Source organism: Corvus brachyrhynchos, unplaced genomic scaffold, assembly GCF_000691975.1.
Source record: "Corvus brachyrhynchos isolate BGI_N302 unplaced genomic scaffold, ASM69197v1 scaffold191, whole genome shotgun sequence".
NCBI lineage: Eukaryota > Metazoa > Chordata > Aves > Passeriformes > Corvidae > Corvus > Corvus brachyrhynchos.
This window is the reverse complement of record NW_008236487.1, coordinates 230,871-236,886: the sequence shown is the minus strand read 5'-3', so window position 1 is coordinate 236,886 and position 6,016 is coordinate 230,871. Positions and strand designations below refer to the sequence as shown.

The following is a 6,016-nucleotide window of genomic DNA, read 5'->3' as shown; positions in this document are numbered from 1 at the left end:
TGTCGATACTGCAATGAGAAGCAGTGTGGGGTGAGGCAGGGAGAGAAGGGCCCTGTGGCAGGAGGGGCTCACAGCTCCCCTCTGCCTGTGGGAGCAGGTCTGTATGTACATCCCTGGGCTGGTGTGTCCGTGAGCAGCTCTGTGCGCCCCAAGGACCCGCCACCGGCTGGCACTGTGAGGCAGGTGAGTCCACTGGGACTTCAGTGTGTGGTCTGGGGTGTGAGCACTGGGGGCAGAGAAGGGAATGTCGAAGCAGTGGTGGCAAAGAGCCACCTGCCTGCACGAGCATCCCTGGGCAAGAGCAGTGCAGGTGCTGAGCTCTCCTCATCCATGCTGGGTTGGATGTGGGGCTGAGTGGCGCAGCACTCTGAGGACAAGGCAGGATGCAGGATTGTTTTTGTCTTCCAAAAGGTGATGGAGAGCTGAGCAAACAAGGACAGCCCTGCCTGGTGCTCAGTTGGAGCAGCGTGAAGCAGAGCAGGTTTAGCACAGCTTTACCCACAGCTGCACCACCACAATGCCTAAATGTCTTCTGTTGGTTGCCATTGCCATGGCAATGTCCTCTTGGTCAAGAAAGACACCGGTTGCTGGGACAGCAGCAACTTTCCCTCTATCACTCCCATGCAAAGCTAACTGGATTCCCCTTGATGTTAACAGGCAGGTACAGCAACCAGCTTCCAAAACCTGCTCACTCAGCAAATCCTGGGCTGGAGAGGGTGGAAAAGAGGGGCATGAACCATCTCTTCCCCCATGCTGCAGTGGGGGTGGCTGGGAAGGATCTGCAGGCACTGCTCCCTGCCCTGCTGCGTGAGCAACCTCCTGCTTCCATCCAGGGAGCTGGCACTACCAGGCAGAGCAAGAGAGGAGATGACTGTCCCAGAGCAGACCCGCAAATGGTACTGGGGTCCCAAATACTGGAAAGCTTCTCACAGTGCCTATGGGCTGGGGAAAAGTGTAGTGAGTGCAAATGATGGCTCAGTAAAGAGGCTGTCTCAGCACTTATGTGAAAACCTGGGGCAAGCTTCCCTGGGGAGGGTCTGCAGTGAGTAGGGCTCAGGGAGTGGGTTAGGTGATACCCACAGAAGAGGCATAGGCTCAGCTGCCCCTCCCTGGGGCTGGGATAGCCCTCCCCAGCCTTATATGTTTCAGCCCCAAGGATCAACTTGACACACAGTGTTCCAGGTTCTTGGTGCCCCTTCACAAAGGTCTTGCAAGCTCTGGTGGTCTGTGGCAGTGAACTCAGCTTCCTCACCTGTACAGCTGCTGGGATGTTTCTGGAGTCTGTGTCTGTGCCCTTCCTTCCTAACTATCTGCAAGAGACTCAGACCCTAAAGGAGGTGACTCTCTCCTTTGGTGAAGCCTTCCCCATCCCTTCTCTGTCTCCCCAGCACTGGAGACCTGGACAAACTCACCCATCCCCTTCCTCCCTCCCCTCCTACCATCTCCCTGCTCTCTATCTCCCATGAGTGCTTCTTGGAGCTGCAGTCTGGATACCAAAGCTCCTCAATTTGCTGGTGACCTTGCTGTGATTCTGCCAGCACCTGGTAGAGACCTCCAGCACATTTCCAAGAAAAGCTCTGCAACAGTTCGGGATTTTGTTGTGTGGAGAACAAAAATGCAGCTGGAAATGCATTTTCCTCTGAAGGAACAAGCAACTAATGTCATTATACTGCGGGTGGACATGCCCATGACACTGAGTCGTGTTTGCTGGGGATAGAGCAAGGGGGTGTTTTGTCTGGCCCCTGTGGAGATGCTCATATGGTAAAGGCTGTTCCTGGTGCCAGAGGGCCAGGGCCTGCACCCTGGTATGGGCTGTGTGGGATGTGACTCGAGTCTTCAGCCAAGGCAACAGGGACAACCTTTCCTTCTTCTGCCTTATCTCCTGATCACAAGTCCTGGGGGAAGAGCTGCTCCTTCTGCACTGCTCTATCAAGCTTAGCACAAGAAGTGAGGATAGGAGATAATAATGCCCAGCTAGTTGCGGGTTGATCCTGGACAGCAGGGAATGGTGCTCTGGGTAATGAGCATGCTTTCCAAGCTCTTTTGAGGAAAACCTCAGCCAAGGGGCTGGAGGCTACCAATGCTCTTGCAAGATTCCTGCAGAGGCAGCTGGCTCTGCTGTTCTCTATTTTCCACCCCAAAAAAAGCATATTAACAAAGGGAGCTGTGTGGCAGCCTGAGGGCTCTGGAACATGATTATCTCTCTGGGTTCGTGGAGAAGAAGAACAAAGAGTTTGGCATCTGAGAATGAACACAGATTTTCTCTTCAGCTTGGCCGTGCTGCAGCAGGAAAACAATGTTGTGCTGTGCTTGGTGAGGCTCTAGTGTTTTTTTGGAGCTGGATCCGTGTGCCAGAATGGTGACAGGAACATTCAGAGGCGCTGTGTTCTGAATGAGGTGCTGGGCAGCTGCTGTGACCCTGCGCAGAAGGAGCAGGGGGAAAGTCTGTGATTCTCTCATCCTTCTCCCATCTACCTTCCTCTTTGTGCTTTCATCTGAATGCAGCAGCAGAGATTTGTTGAGGCAGTGTAGGGTTTTTACCTGCTCATCTTACTCCAAGGGCAGCAGGTGCTGGCTGGTGTGGAGCAGGCTGAACTTGTCTGTGCCCTGTGGATGGGTCATTTCCTAATCTGAGCTTCCCAGCCCCAGGAGACAGCCAGTCCTTTGCTCCTCTGCTACACAAGGTAGCTCCCTGGCACTGCTGGACAGCTCAGAGCAGATGCTGGATCATTCCCATGCTTGTTTCTGCTCTTTCCTTCACAGTTTTTATTCCGTATTCATTTTTATCATTTTTAAATTATGGGAACAAAGTCCAAGGTGACTTTCTCAAGTGCATGTCATCACTTTCCTTTGTAACACAAATTTTGCCCAATGTGTTCAGTTCAATGACTTCATTTAAAAAAAAAAAAGAGGAGCAAAAACTAAAAAAAAAAACAAAACAAAACAACCCAACAAAACCAAAAAAAACCGCACCAAAGCATACCAAGACAAATACAGCAAATAACCACTGACATCACTAGCAACATCTCTGGAGCTGCATCAAATCCAGCTTTATGTGTATGAAGTTACGAAAAAAAAACCGCACCAAAGCATACCAAGACAAATTTTTTCTTCGCCCTCATGCACTGCACAGCCATGGCTTTTGCACAGCACTGGTGAGTCCTGGCAAGACAGGGCAGTTTACCCCTGGGAAGGCCAAAGTCTCCCCCAGGATGTTGCTTCACATCAGGATTTAAGCTAAAATCTTGGTTCAGAGGCATAGTTTCGGTGAGGTAGTGGCCAGTGAGCAGCAATTCAGGCTGCACTGACTGAGCTGTGACAGTGCAGCCTGTCTGGGGAAAAGAGAGAAGGGGCCAGTGTGGATGGCTGTCCACATCCTGGTGGCAGTGCCTGGACATCACGCTGGGCTGTCACGAACAGGCACAGGAGCTATGAAGCAAGTGAGAAATTCCATCTGAAACTGCCCTCTCTGTGCCCATTCTAGGCACTTCTGCCACACTGATGTTCTCATTGAAGGCACTGGGAAGGTTTTTCCATTAGCCTCCCTGGAAAAGCAGGTCACCCCACCACCCCTCTTCTGGAGAAACACTAACCTGAAGCTCTTCTCTCCCTCCATTCTCTGCTTCTCGAGGAACTTCTTTGAGAGCTGTGCTCTTTTTTCAAGCATGGGTCAAACTTGCCAGTTAACTCAAAAAGTAACTGTGGTTGGGATCAGACAGATGGGTCTTTGCAGAATAAAGCTGGGCTAAAAATGTCCATGTTGCTTCAGGCAGAGCAAAAGAATAACACAGCAAAACCACATAAACTACCAACATCATGAAACTGGCATCCCAGCATGACAGGTTGCACTATATAAGAAAAGGAAAAGGCTGTTAAATTTAATCAGCACATTTAAAATAAGCAGAAATCGGCCTTTAATCTTTTTAACGCGGTACTTTCACTGAGGAGGATGCAGACAGGGATGCAGACTGCCCTTGTCTTTCCCAATCTGGGAACGTGCAGTCTGCTCAGACGAGGCCATGAGGGAGTGGGATATGGCCTGGCCTTGATCCTCACGCTGCTGTGGTGGCTCAGACTGGGTCAGGACAGTCTCTTGGGGCCCAGAAAGAGTCCTGCCCTCTCTCTGCTTCCTGGGGAAGCTTCTCAGGGACCAGGATGAGTTTTAAGTGATAACATTAAAATGATTCAGATGCTGCATCATTTGCATCTTCCAAAAAAGGCACAACCCCCTGCTCTCCTTAGGGACAGTGTAAGGTGGCCACAGACACCAAGGGGACAGCAGCAGTGGTGGGTGAAGCACAGCCTGCGGCCAGGAGCAGGATCTGATCCCGCTTTCCCCCATGGGGTGAGCAGCCAGAGGAAATTCAAATGGGCACCTGGAGATGGGGAGGTTGTTGCTATAGCTGGCCCCATTCCTCCTGCATGTATAACACAAAAATGAAGGTGCCCCTTGGCAAAGCGATTGCATGGCAGGATGCAGCCAGTCCCGGCAGCTCCAAAAACTTTTTTGGGCTGTGAGGTACTGCCATAGCCCTCCTGGGATCATGGCTGGGGGCTGCAAGATGTGTCCTGGCCTCATGTGAAAGTCCTATTTATTTGATGGTTTATGAAATGTGGCTCATGCCCCGATTGCCCTTTCTCATCTGGATAAGGTTGTGGCATCGTGTCAACCTCACCTGCCACATTATTAAGAGTGACATGGGCTGCTGGAGGATGAGGCACATTTGAGGCAGCTGCAGGTCAGAGCTGGGCGTCAGCAACCCAGATCTTATGCAAGAGGGAGGAAAAGGGGGTGGAGCTGCAGGCCACCCAGCAGCTCCATCGCCCAGGAGAGCTGATTTACTTTTCTTTTACACCCTCTGTGAGTGCTGACTTCTCCAACCAAGCAATCACCTGTCTTCAGGGGAAGGGAGATGAAAGGTTGGGTGACTGCAGGGGCACCTCTTGGGCAGCACACAGCAAGGGCTGTGAGCCAGCTGGACAGGACAGCAATGCTCCAGCCCTGAGTGGGCTCCATGTGGGGCCAGCACTACCAGAATCCTCAGGCTCCCACAGAGAGCTTTTGCCCAGACCCTCCAGCTTCCATGGGTGCGGGAAGCTCCAGCATTGGCTGCTGCTGCAGTGAGCAGAAAATCGACCAAGAGTCTGCTGTGCCCTGATCGGCCGGTCACAGCTCTAAACAAGACACACGAACCTTGGGGCTACTTGGCTGTCATTAAAATGGTGTGGATGGAAGGAAAAGTCTAATTGACTGAACAACAGCCTGCACTCTGTAATTAAACTAATTGTGGCTCTACCTGCATGGGTCAGAAGTGATTTGTGTGGCTGTTAAATCACCGGCAAATAAGAGGTGGGGACGTGTGTGAAAGTATTTCTTACATACGTTTTCATAGGTCATCTTGCTGATTCCTTTTGGGCAATTTTATGCCTTTGAAATTTTTGCTTTCTGTCAAATTTGAGGAGATTGTTAATATTTCATGCTGAAGCAGGGGAAACTAAAAAGTTCACTGTTGTTAGCAACGGTGTTTCGGGCAGCAGAGTTTCAAGTGGCAGCAATGCTTTCTCAGTGCTGTTTTCTTATTTGAAGCGAAATCCCTCAAAAAAAGAAGAAGGTCTGTTTGCCAGACTGCACTTCAGCCTGGCTCTGCACCCACTGGGGCCAGGCAATTGTCTTTACTGACTTGAGCAGCAGAAGACCAGGCCTTCGGCACAACTTGGTGAAACACAGGTAACTCCTTTACTGCCAGGGATTTATGGCATTAGCTTTCATTGATTGCTTGGAAAGTTCTGGCTTCAGAATATGGTGCATTTGGAAGAAGCTGAATGAGAGACCAGCTATAGTGTCATGTTGCAACTCTTTGACCTTGTCTTCAAGTCCTTGCAAAGCAGAGCCCACCTCCAGCTTGTAGCTCTGCTCTTATTGATTATCCTTTTGAGTCCTTCAGGCATTTTGCTGCGCCCAAAGCGCCGTGTGCTTTTCAGAACAAATAATCTGACATGACAGAGAGCTGCTGAA

General features: G+C 50.8%; 1 protein-coding gene across 2 annotated transcripts in view; it reads left to right on the top strand.

The window, feature by feature from the left end:
* LOC103624681 (sodium- and chloride-dependent GABA transporter 1) overlaps window positions 1-6,016 on the top strand; it is a 35,149-nt gene continuing 29,133 nt past the window's right edge. Inside the window, exon 1 of one of the 2 annotated variants that reach the window (XM_008643977.2) lies at window positions 1-183. The gene's annotated coding sequence lies outside the window, so the exon portion shown is untranslated. The remainder of the gene's footprint in view (window positions 184-6,016) is intronic. The other variant, XM_017726216.1, reaches the window with a different exon arrangement.